This window comes from Notolabrus celidotus, chromosome 11 (assembly GCF_009762535.1).
Source record: "Notolabrus celidotus isolate fNotCel1 chromosome 11, fNotCel1.pri, whole genome shotgun sequence".
Lineage (NCBI taxonomy): Eukaryota > Metazoa > Chordata > Actinopteri > Labriformes > Labridae > Notolabrus > Notolabrus celidotus.
In genome coordinates this window covers 2512515-2525474 of record NC_048282.1, presented here as the reverse complement: position 1 = coordinate 2525474, position 12960 = coordinate 2512515, and the positions used below count along the sequence as shown (strand labels likewise).

At 42.9% G+C, this 12960-nt stretch overlaps 1 protein-coding gene across 1 annotated transcript in view; it reads right to left on the bottom strand.

Annotated features, from left to right (window-relative positions):
* LOC117821375 (helicase ARIP4-like) overlaps nucleotides 1-12960 on the bottom strand; it is a 123150-nt gene that overhangs the window by 42814 nt on the left and 67376 nt on the right. The window lies entirely within an intron of this gene.

The following is a 12960-nucleotide window of genomic DNA, read 5'->3' as shown; positions in this document are numbered from 1 at the left end:
GAGAAAAAAACACTCCTGGACTGCATGTACAGAGCATGTACGGAAGCAGCCGCCCACACACTCATGCTGCCTGTTGGTGTGTCTGATGACACGTTTAAAAAACGGAGGATTGTAGTTTCAAACATCTCAACAATGTTTGCTGTTCAACTGAAAACTGCCACTACACAGAAAGAACACCCTGACTACTCAGTCTGTAAGGATTAGTCTGCAGTTATTATTCAATCTAGGTTAGAGATTACACAAAACTGCTCAGTGTGAAACTCTTCAATGAGTTTCACACTCAAACATAGAAACCCTATTTCATGCAGATCTATCAGGTGTGTGATTTACCTGGGACAAAGAAGCAGGACAAGCCCCTCACACACACTCACAAACACACACTCACAAACACACACTCAAATACAAACTATAGAAGTTTATCCCGGTAATGTGAAATGATCTCCTCCCTAAAACACCTCAAATGTCCACCTATCTGCACTCATACCTTCATTTTAATAAAGTTACAAACCTCTGCTCCAACAATATTTCAACACTGCAGAAATTCTCCAGCTGCAGACCACTTACAAGTTATCAATAATTAATATATAACATGACCGGAGTTTCCTTTTGTGCATTCGATCAAGAAAAATTAGAGACTGGTTGAAAGTGAATCTGGATTTTGATGAACGGGAGGTTGAGAGAGCGATAGAAAGAAAGAGACTAAGCTGCAGCTGACAAGTACGGAGAGCATACATGGAAAAGAGTGAGAGTTCAGTTATTCATCACCTTTTTTAAATGGACCTCAGAAGCATTAAAGCTGATAACAGCCCACCTTACAAAAACACATGGTGGTGCTAATCCATTCAGTCGGATCAAGCTGCAAAAACTGTGGTTCTGCGAGAGTTCACTTATAGCTGGCTGTGAAAGCCTCAAAGGCAACTCCCAGCTTGGTTCAAAAAACTGTTTAGGCTTCAAGAGCTCAGAGTTCTTTTTCACAACTCATGATGTTCGAAAGTGAAAAGGTTTGCATTATTAGGGGCACGGCTGAAGCCTGGTTTATACTTCTGCGTCAAATCGATGGCATAGCCGGTCTACGTAGCTCCCGTACCTACGCACATAGCTGACAAGCACCTCCTCCAAAATGTAACTACGCGTCAAATCAACGTGGACACCGCAAGCCCTGTGATTGGTCTGCTCGGCAGCATTATGTTTCCCGCATTTACAGGACTTCCGGAATCCCCACTCATCAGCCGTGTATTTCATCCCCATCTGACATCTGCTCCAGAGACTGTATAAATAATGGAAGTATTCTCCGTGATGTCACCCATCTGTATCTGAAGCGCTGTTCTGAGGTCAATCGGCGGTGGTAGCCATATTGGTAAAGGTGACATATCATGCAAAATCGACTTTTTAATGGTTCTTTCCCTGAAATCTGTTTCCCTGGCATGTCTACAAACCCCCGAGAATGAAAAGAATCCATTCTGCCCCTGTTCTGATTTCTCCACCTTTCTGTAAATGTGTGTGAAACCAGCCGTTTCAGACTTCCGTGTTTTTCATACGTCACAACAATATCCGGTCTGTCACGGAGTCAGAGCTCGGAGCTTGTTCAGCCCATAGACTGTATAAAATACAACTCAATAGTGGTGCAACGGATCATCATTGATCCGTGATCCGTACGGATGCCTCTCCACAGATCGGCATGGACGTGGTCCGTGGATCGGTTGATGAAAAAAGTTGCGCGTGTTCACGTGATGACCGCATGTTCAATCCACACTCACTCGTGAAGCTCAGTGGTAGTCATGGTAAGTGAAGGAGCAGAGGGACTTGAAAACCCTCCTTCATCTTGTAAGTCACATGTATGGGAGTGTTTTGGTTTCCCTGTGAAATACAGTGAATTCTGAATGTGCTTGAGCCACGTTATGAAACTCCATTGCGCACCCACTAGACCAGAGGCCGTCAATACGCGGCCCGCGGACCACATCCGGCCGCCTATTTGTGGCCCCTGAACTGTTATTCCTTCACTATGTGTTTTGGTCGGGTCACCTCGTGTTTACTGGGACTTGTCTCCATGTCAACGATACGCAGACAGGCTGTTACTGGGTCTCTTAGAGTCCACTGCTGCGAGTGCAATTTTTAACTTTCACTTTGGTTTATGGAGCAGTTCACATGTTGGCACTTTGCCAGCTGTAGGACCCTAGAATAAAACGGTGTGTTCCAAGTTTGCAGCTCAAAGAGAAGTGGACGGTGAAAATCAACGGTTGAAAGAAGAATGGAGAGAAACTTTTGAAGTTCCTCTGCTCCTTCACTTGCCATGCCATGAAATGCAGTGAATGAGGCAGGACTGGGTCCACAGATAGGGTGCTTTGCACATGCAGTACATTTTGAGTTGAATGTTGTTTTTATTTAATGGGCAAAGTGTTTTACAAAATAAATGGAGGACAAAGTTTTATTTGTCTTGTCCTTTTTTTTTTTTTTTTTCTTTTTTTTTTTTTGCTGATCCGAAAAATGATCTGATCCGTGACTCAAATCCATGATCCGATCAGAACCGTGAGTTTTTTGATTCGTTGCACCCCTACAACTCAACCTCTCCTCTGTTTTTCATTCCCTGCACACATGTGTGCTAACAAGGAGCTTAGGGGGAGGCATGCTAGTTGTAGGCTGTCTTAATAAACACAAAGGTCAGTTTTACTCCCCACGTCTGCAGATTTGAAGATCTAGTGGATGATTTTTATTTATCATGGATAAGTGCTAGCACTAGTTAGCATAGCCACATAGCTACATGTTAGTAGCTGCGTACCAAGACACACGTCGACATACTGATAAATAAAACAACAAGAAACACTAAATCTGTGACCAATGGTTCAGAAAGGTCCTGCTGCAGGCGCCTCTCCGTCAGGAGGGTTGAAGTAACGCGGGTCTGCGGCCAACATGTAAACATTAGATCAAAGTGCTGGAGATCCGAGGCCACATCCACTTCCTGAGGGGGCGTGGTCAGAGAGAAAACAGACCGTTCTGAACAGGGCTGAAGAAGAGGGTTTTTCAGGCATGCCAAAATCTGATTTCAAAGTGTTTTTTTGAGCATAAACTTTAAAGACATGTTTTGGGGACCTCTTAGACCAATATATATTGATGAAAAAGAGCGTAATATGTCACCTGTAATGTTAAACTCAATATAACTGCTGTCAAGCGATTGTGACATAAAGAGTTTGAAGGCATTGAGCCTCCTCGCCCACAGCTACAGTGTTCCCTCCTGTCAGTCAAGTCAGCTGTGCCTCTCAAAATGGAAAACTCGTAATCTTAATATCTTCAAAATTAACGCGTGATGAAAAAAATGGTCGTCAGGGATTTTAGCTAGGGGTGTCCCAATCCGATATTGATATCGGATATCGGTCCGATATCAGCAAAAAATCTAGTATCTGATTTTATCGGCCTGCATCTAAAATCTCCGATATAATCAGTCCATTCCAGACTCCGCTCCAGCACTTCTATCCAGCATACAGAGCCCACGTGATCACAACAACAGTGTGTGCGAGGAGTAGGAGTGATGTCGGCCTTTTTGTTTAAGTCCGAAAAACACGTTGCAGCTGTGGTGGCACAGAACTGAGGAAGTTTAATATGACCAACTTCAACGCGCATTTGAAGCAGCATCACAAAAAACAGCATGGGAATTTTCGCAAGCTACCTCTGTGAGTCCACTACTGAACGTAAGAACAATCCTTTACATCACTGGAGAGCAGGCTGAATTATTATCTGAGGGTTAGCAGTGTTAGCTTGGTCTCTACCTGCAGCAGGAGTGTTGTGTGAACCAGCTCTCCTGCCTCCATGCCTTTGCTCCATGCATGTCTCATCTTCATTGATGATTTTTACCCTCCGGTGTGTGTTAGTGACAAAGACACAACCGGGGGACATCAACATTTTTGCCGCTCTCACTGTAAAAAGCTCTGCATCTACAGCTTGATTTAATCCAGTTTGGTGAAACATCAGACACATTTAGTAAGTTTGGATCAACTCCTTGTCATCAAAGATGCAGATGCATTTCAGAGTGCCGTGAACTGTCTGTCAAATGCCTCTGTCGCTGCGAGGTGCATTCAGGGACCATCGTAAAAGTGCAATACAGCCCTTATATTGTGTCCATGGCATTTTAATTTGAATCAAGAGAATCAAAATACCTTCATAGTGGTCACATCAAGAATGTTTTCTTTTTACTTTTTAGCAGTGAGAGGCTGAATCATTTAACTTCAGATATTACACCAAAGTGTTTTATTTATTGTTCTCTGTTTGAATAATATCACTTGATCAAGCCTTTTCTAACATTCCATACTACAGAATAAGTAATAAAAGTATATATGATTCATGCTGATATCGGATCGGATCGATATCGGTATCGGCCAAAACTCAAGGCTGCAATATCGGTATGGTATCGGAAGTGAAAAAGTTGAATCAGGACACCTCGAGTTTTAGCTCTCTAGAAACGTTGACCGAGGTGATACCAGGAAAAGGACCCGGTGCATCCAGAAGACTTGGAAATGAGAACATGTAGATTGCGTAAGTATGAACTTTCCTTTTTATTATTTATTTATTGGCCTTTTTTATGCCTTTATTGAGTGGGCAGGATAGTAAGTAGAGTTTAGGAGTAAGGTAAGACACAGAGCCACGAGCCACAGGTCAGGCTGCCTGCTTTAAGACTACAACCTCCATGTAACCACCATAAGCTAAAGTAGCACTCCAAGTACGGACTCTTCAAACCCTTCTACTCACACTCACCACCAAACTTGACCTCTCAGACATCTCTGCTTACATACGCTAGAGCTGCAGCCCTTTTGACCCAGACAGAGGCGTGTGAGAGCATGTGTGTGTCAGAATGGAGGACGCGGAGAGGAATTTGTGTCAGTCAAGGTCTCTGACATACCTTCAACTCGAAAGCTAGATCACCACCCGGGGAGAAACAGAACTCAGGCTAATCCTTACGTATACAAAAGTAAGTGTGAGATGTTCAGCAAACTTTGAACTTCATTTACGCTTATCTTCATCTTGGATCAAGGTTTTAAATAAAGATTCAAAAAGAAAACAACTCTGAACTTTCTGCCCCTGTACTTTAACAAGAAAGACGCTTCTTACAGATCAAATACACGATTATATGTCATCCTTTAACAGTTATTTAAGCTTCAATCACACAATGTGTAAACCTCTTTAAGACGTTTTCTACTCCAAAATAAAACATCATGAAAACACACAGCTGTAGAAGCACAGAATATATGTAACTATCATCACATCTAAAGGTCACATTTCACTGTCTCCAATCCTTCTAGGACTGATGACTGCTTTTTATTCTAAGAAAAATCTCTGCTGCATTATTTTTATGAGTTTCTTTCTTTCTTCTCAAACAGACATTAGTTTAAAAGCTCGTGTTTTATACATTTACATTGATGTCCTTGGGAACCCAGACATGTATACTTTCTGTTTTGGCACAAGGACAACTCCTGCATCTATTTCATAACATGCCTTATGAAACCTCTGAGCTGTACTCTGCCTGCATGGCCCGGCCACAGACTTGGCACTGCACCACATCTAGGTCAGTGTTATAGAACCCCCCCCCTCATCCTGCATGCATACCTAAGCACGTACAGATAGGTCGACATGTATAACAGAGGGATGAGAACAAACAGGAGCAAAAAGAAAAAAAAGGTAACGCTCTGACACTACAGCAGTGAGTGAAAGAGTTTAGAGCTACTCACCCATGTCATGTGGTTGAAAGTTTGTTCTCTTACTCTGGTGTGAGATCCATGCTGCCTTCACTCTTTCACCCTTAAAACTCCCTCCAGCTGCTCAGTGTTCCTCCCTAACACACTGCTCACACACTTCCCTGGTGTACCGTCGGTACAGAGTGTGTCAAAGTGTGAGAGAGACTATCAACATCACGCTCTGGACTCGTCTCGCAGCTTTACCGGCACTCCAGTGAGGACAGAAGGCCATTGGGACAATTACAAAACAATGGGTCGCTGAAAGCGTCCCCGACCTGCCGTGCGTCGCAAATCCCTTCTCTAGCGCTGCTCTTCCTGTCTCCCCACCTCTTTTTTTTCTCCCCTCCCCCCGCCAACTGACAAGGGAGGGTGTGACGTAGACAAGCCACGCCCCTCTTCATTGGCTGACTTAGGTAATAAGGGCAATGAGTTTTAACCATTTATGCAGTCTATGGGTTTAACTAGGAAAATAGAGACTGACAGGAAGAAGGAGAGAGGAAAAGAGGCTGAAAGAAGAGTGAAGAGAAGGAGGAGGAGTTCAGGAGTGTAAATGACAACATTAAGTGTTAGGTAGATTTAATGGTCTTGTTTATATGTTGTTTAATTACTGAAATCTTATGAAAAACACGTCTTTCTTTTGGAAAAACAACTCGCTTTAGAAGCAAAAATCTAATAAGATCAGATATTACTCTATCAGTCCCACAACAGGGAAATTTAAAGTGCTAGTGCAGCAAGGTAGAACAAAATCTAAAGTTAACAAGAGCATATAAAATAGTAATTATTTAAAAAAAAATTAGCAATTAGAAAAGTATGTACAGAACCAAATTGTTAAAATGTACAATATATTTACAAAAACCAGTGATACAGTGAGAAATGTGCATAGACGAGTAACAGGTAAAAAAAAAAAGACAACGTACAGAACAAGCGGCAACCTCATGCCTGTCTGAGGTATGAGAGCTTGAATATGTGAATAAGGAAGTCAAGATTGTGGCATGAAAACTATGAAACAAGTATTAATTACTTACAGTAGACTGAGGGTCAGAATAGCTTGAAAGTGTTTGGCTAGCACACAAAAGACAGATAAAAATCTCATATTGTAAACTTTTTGTTATTTTTTCCACGTGACATTTAATTTGAATATTACAACCTTAAATCTAACGGCCAAATCCCACCAGATTTGTCTCCGATCCGTCTCTGTCACATCCCCAGATCTGATAGGTTTCTATTCTATTCAATGTGTCAACTTCCACTGGATCCGCTCCGTTGCGTTCCAGCTGTGTCTCTAATCCAGCAGGTCTGAATCCTCTGGATCAGATACACAAGACTTCTATTTGTGCCGCATGCCGGAGCACGACGCATCAATCTCAACAGAGCAGATGGAGCGGGACAGGAAGTCAGGTTTCACCAAAACAAAATGAAAACATCTGGTTAATTTTCAGAATCAAACACTCTGTGTTATCACCAGATCGTATTTCACTTAACTACAACAACAAACCAAAGTCATGATGAGCGGAGCCAGGCCTGGAGTCAACAGGTCAGAGGTTTTCAGAGGACCAGAAAGACAACATGGATGAGGAGAGGAGGAGGAGAATCCTTGATTCAGTGATTACTGTAGGAAAACCTCGGTCACATGACTCCAGCTGTCCAGCGGTCCTGCTCTGTGCTGCGTTCAGAAAACGCAACCGGTGGGTGTTGACGGACGAGAGAGCATGGAGCTGGACCGTAGCGGATTAGAGACGGACCAGATATGGATCTGGTGGAAGTCCTTTGTAACTCTCTTTTGCTATCCTGAGTGTTCCGATCACACATTTCAAATCAAATCACACCAACTGAGATGAACTTGGTCAAACTTTTGGAGTTATACATTAATCAGTTTCCTTCCTGTCGTCATGCCAAGAGGTCAAATCGGCAAACGTAACTGGCGAGGAAAAATGGAGGACGCCATGAAGAAAAAGTGCAGTAGGAAATAATAGTGAAAGAAACCCCAGGAAAAAAGTGAAAAGGCAGAAAAGGAAAGAATAAAGAAGGAGCAGAGCTGAATAAAGTCATGTGCTACTACTTTCTGGTCGGTGCACGCGTCGGAAAGTTCTCGTTTGGCTTCACGGGACGATATCGCACGTCGTAAAAGCAGTAAACACATCGTAAACACCTCGGATGACACAGAGAGTAAATTCACCAACACTTCCATGTGAAAACCATCAAAGCGGAGGATGGCGGGATGAAAGAAGAAGAAGAAATATGACAGAAATATCAGATAGAATATGAAAAGTGAAGTTGCGCAGAGACGTTTAAGAGGGTAAGAGTGACGACTGAAGGGAACACGTCATAGAGGACAGGAAGAGGCCTAAAAAACAGAGAGGACGAGCTTAAAATAACTAAAGGGAGAAAAGATGAAATGATCAAGAGGCAGATAGAAATAAAAAGTATCAAACATGAAGGGGTTGACGTCATGAAGAGAAACAGAATCAGGTAAGAGGAGAATATCAGGCAGCAGAGGTAAGGGGTCTGTTTCAAAACAACCCTGATGAACCTGAAGACCTCTGTAAACCCATGCAGGATTATCACACACACACACATGCACACACACACACACACACACACACACACACACACACACACACACACACACACACACACACACACACACACACACACACACACACACACACAAAGTAGGTTGGAAGGTAGGCTTCCAGTCTCTCATGGTTACACACACTAACCCACATTACTACAGAGGCTGGGGGAGGGGCAGCAGAGAGAGAGAGAGAGAGGTGGGGGAGGAGACGCAAGGAGGCGGAGACTGCAGTGATGAGAAGAGGAGGACCGGCTGGCAACACACGAGCAGGCAGACACACACGCAGTCACCTTTAGCACACTACCACAGTTCTGGTGTCAAGCCACTCCTCCTCATCCTCCTGCTGTGAGGAAGGAAAGCTCGCATTTCACTGTTTACATAACCTAGATCGACCAATAAGAGAGAGAGAGAGAAAGAGAGAGACAGTAGTTTTTGTGAACTGTTTCCCCAAGGTTTCCAAAATCCTGGTTCCTCCTTTCTTGTGTTAAACCGCAAAGAAAGACAATGAGCATAATCAAGTTGGTAATTTCGTGCTGTGGTAAAAAGACGAACTGATGGCTGAACTCTTCAGTTCTGATTCAGAGTTGCTCAGCCTTTTTTGTTGGACCCGGAGTCAGACTTTTTATGAGTGTAACGTGAGCTGAGGTACATAACCAGTTAGCCTGAGGTGGCTCACAAGAAGAAAACAACATGCTGGAAACAGCAGATGCGATTCCCCGCAGACACTTCTCCGCCTCAGAATGAAGTCATGTGGACTCAACATAAAGGAAGAGAAACTCTCCAACAGTCTCAAGAGCAGAGAGAGTCTCACCTGATGAGACAGCATTGAGAAACTTCTGCTAAGATGCCAGCATGAGCATGAGGTTCCTGAGGTTCACAGGGTTGGGGTTATTCTTTTCATGGCATGGTTCATACGTTTGAGCCGAGGTACAAGATGTCAAGCAGGCAGAGTTTTGCTGAGTGTTCACCAATAACATCCACAGCAACCCTGTCCATGTATAACCCTCAATGACAGATTGATCAAATAAATAAACATGTGTAAGTGTGTTTGGGACAGTCACCCCCAATGTATACAGGGAGCATGTGTGCCGTGTTCAGAGCAGCCAGGATCAGCTGGGTCCAGTATAGAGAGAACTACATACAAACAAAAGGTTACAGAGCCTTTCTGTGGTTGAAAATAGACTCAACGCATATCTTTAGGGACGCTGGGGCACGCTCCAGAGACAGAGCCGAGACGCACCGCAGCGCTCCCTGTGTGAACATCAGCATTGACTAGAATGGAACGTATTGGCTGACTGACGTAATGCCATGTGGGGTTAGCTTGCTTGCCTTGAGTCCAAGGCAGAAGTGCTAAAAACTGCAGTTCATCAAGTTTTTAGATATTTAAAAGCTGGAAGAGAGAAACAGCATCTCGTTTTTCCTGTATGTCTTGTATATACAGTGAAAATTGACAACAAAACCTTTGAATCTAATTGAATCTTGAATTGAATCAAGGATCCGCTTGAGGCTGGCTCCAGAAGTACCAGAGACCACATACACACCAATTCAAAAAAGCTGATCTTTACAGCAGAAATAAACATGTTTACAGTCTGGTACAAAAGACCAGTGTAGTCTGGATAGCTCATGTCTCGATCGGCTCACACTGTAGGGGGGTGAATTTTTTCATAACGCTGCAATTTCAAAGATATTCAGTTTACAAGTCTTCCAATGAGAGGCACAGCTGACTTGATTGACAGACGGGAACACTGTAGCTGTTGGCTAGGAGGCTCAAAGCCCGCCTCTTCACATCACACTCGCTCGACAGAAGTTTGGTTGAGTTCAGCATTTCCAAAATGGCTGCAGCCGCCGATTGGCTTCAAAACAGCGCTTTGATGTTTTAGAACAGCTGCTGTAAGGAGTGATGCACGTGTACGTCAGGTAGAGTAGTCTGCATGCATGTCTCTGCCTAGGTTGCCAGGTCTTATAATACATATCCCACGTAGAGGTTGAACACCAGTTTGATGGTATCAATAAAGCGGCAACCTCCGGTCTCAAAATATGAAGCCAATGCGGAAGTGTTATAAACTGCAATACATCGAGAATCCACTTGAGGCTGGCTGCAGAAACACCGGAAACCACATAGACATGAATGGGAAAAAGACGATCTTTGCAGCATTAATAAACATGTTTACAGCCTGGTTCAAAAAACGGCTTGGCCCTATAGAGCTAATCTCTCTAATGGCACACACTGTACGGGGGTGAATTTTTTTCTAACATGACGGTTCAGAAGATATTAAGATTACGAGTTTTGCCCAAATAAGGACGTGACTGACGTGACTCCCGGTCGGGAACACACAGCCATTGGCTAGGAGGCTCACACTACGTCACACTCTGCCTGGTTGAGTTCCGCATTTCCAATATGGCTGCTGCCGTTGATTTGCTTCAAAACAGCTCTCAGGAACAGATGGGTGACGTCACGAATACTACATCCATATTTTATACAGTCTATGGTATCACTGTGGAATAGGGAGATAATTGGGAGAAGGTGTTAGCAGGTTTGTTACGAGAGCAAAGTTAAACAAAAACTACCAAATGAGCAAAAGGCAATGACAACAGATGTGTGAACATTTTTTAAATGTGGAATAATTGATATCTGACATAGCAGAGAAATTACAAGAGGACAAAAAAACAAAGAGTTGTGTCAAGTCAAACAGAGTGGAGCTATTCAAGCACATAGTCGATGTTAAAGCCCCGGACCCCATTAATGCTGCTGTTATTAGCTGTAGGGGTGTAACGATTCATCTACTACATCAATGTATTGATTTATATTCCTATGATCCGACTACATCGATCTGTGCTCGGCAAGTTGGCCTTCCGGACGAAATATATGGATCTAACATCGTTTTAAAAGGTAATAAATGGATTGTATCCATACTAGGAAATAACACATTGGATTTAAGCACGGCAGACTTTATATGGATGTGTTTTTTTAACACTTTTAATGATAAAGACATTAAACGTTACTCAATTCAGGCTGCCTGTCTGTGACGTCATCGCCACCCGCCAACAGACAACAAATCATAGCATGGCGGACGGCAGAGGAGAAGCCGGCGAGCCAGAAATGATCAAGCCACCATTGTGGTCCAGCGTGTGGAAACACTTTGGCTTTTACAAAGACAGAGATGTTCTAAATAAGTCGCTCGCTGTTTGTAGGATATGTAAAGGTCAAGTAAAGTTACCACGGCAACACCACAAATCTATCCAACCACCTACTAAGGCGCCATGAGATTTCACACAACGCCGACCGTCCAGACACCTCTTGCAGCGTTCATCAAGGTAACATCAGCTCTGCAGAAGCCTCAGGCCTCTCCAGCATGTTTAGTCAGAGACTAGGACAAAACTCGGCTCAGACCAAAAACATCACAACAACAACAGGACTCTAGTCCAGTATCAAGGGATTTATCTCACAGTCACACTGGTGGAATTTTTGACTAAAAAGTTACTGAATGGATTTCAAGTCACTGAATCATTTTGGATCGTGTCGTTCTAAATGAACCAATATCATCCTTTAATCATATCGGCAACCACGAGTCATGATACGAATCAATCGTTGTTAAAAAGAATCATGACACCCCTAATCCGCTGACATCAAACTTAAAGATGAGAGAAGGTAAGTTGATGACTGAACCACCCTGCACTCTCACTGTTAACATTAACATCACCTTTGACTCAAGGAGGAGGCAGGGATATGACCTTTTTTATCACATAAAGTTTTATCCTTGATAAATCATATGATGGTACAGTCGGAGTTAAATAAGCAAAGAAGCCAAAGAAGTGATAAAACACCTGTGAGTACATCACCTGACCTTTAAACACTGCTACCATAGCACACAGTGAACAAGTGCACAATCTTTTCTAGCATCATGTCCATATTTCAGGGTGAGCAGTGACACAATGAATAAAGTATTACAGTGTGCCTCCACTGAACTGTTTGGTTAAAACTCATGATTGTTAGTTGCTGCTCTCCTGGGATCACACTGTGGCTGTAATGGGTCCAATCTCAGAACCCATCATCAAAGCTTTAACCAGTTTTTACCTCGTAGCAGGGTCCCCTGTCTCCTCTTACACAGACTTGATTTGGTCGCGACTGCGATAATAAAGGCAAACCAGAAAATGAACTTCACATCTGAATTTGAAGATTTTTTGCAAATTACATCAATTATTTTTTATAAACTAATGAATGCAATATACTAAGATTTAAGACGTGTTGATTTCAGGATTCAGCATTTTTTAAAAACTTTTTAAGATTATGTTACATATTTAAATTACATTTCTAATATAATGTCATTGCTTTCCAAAGATACCAGAGATAAAAAACAGAGGTCTTGGTCTCACAGGACTCCTCGGGTCCTTGGACTGCTGTTAAAAAAGGTGCAGTATCTGATGGTAGATTATAAAGGGGACTCTGAGTGTTAAGAACCAAATAACCAAGGTGGATTTTTATTCTCATTCTGACCCTGACTCTGTGACTTACGTCAACAGGAAGGACTCAACAGGGTGAGTAATGTTAACATGATGAGTTCAGATCAGCAAACATATTGCAGCAAACAGACAGAGGGAGCCTGGATCTAACTCATAATCAGGTTGATATGGAGCCAAGGTGTTGTTTGATTTAAAGTCTGCTCA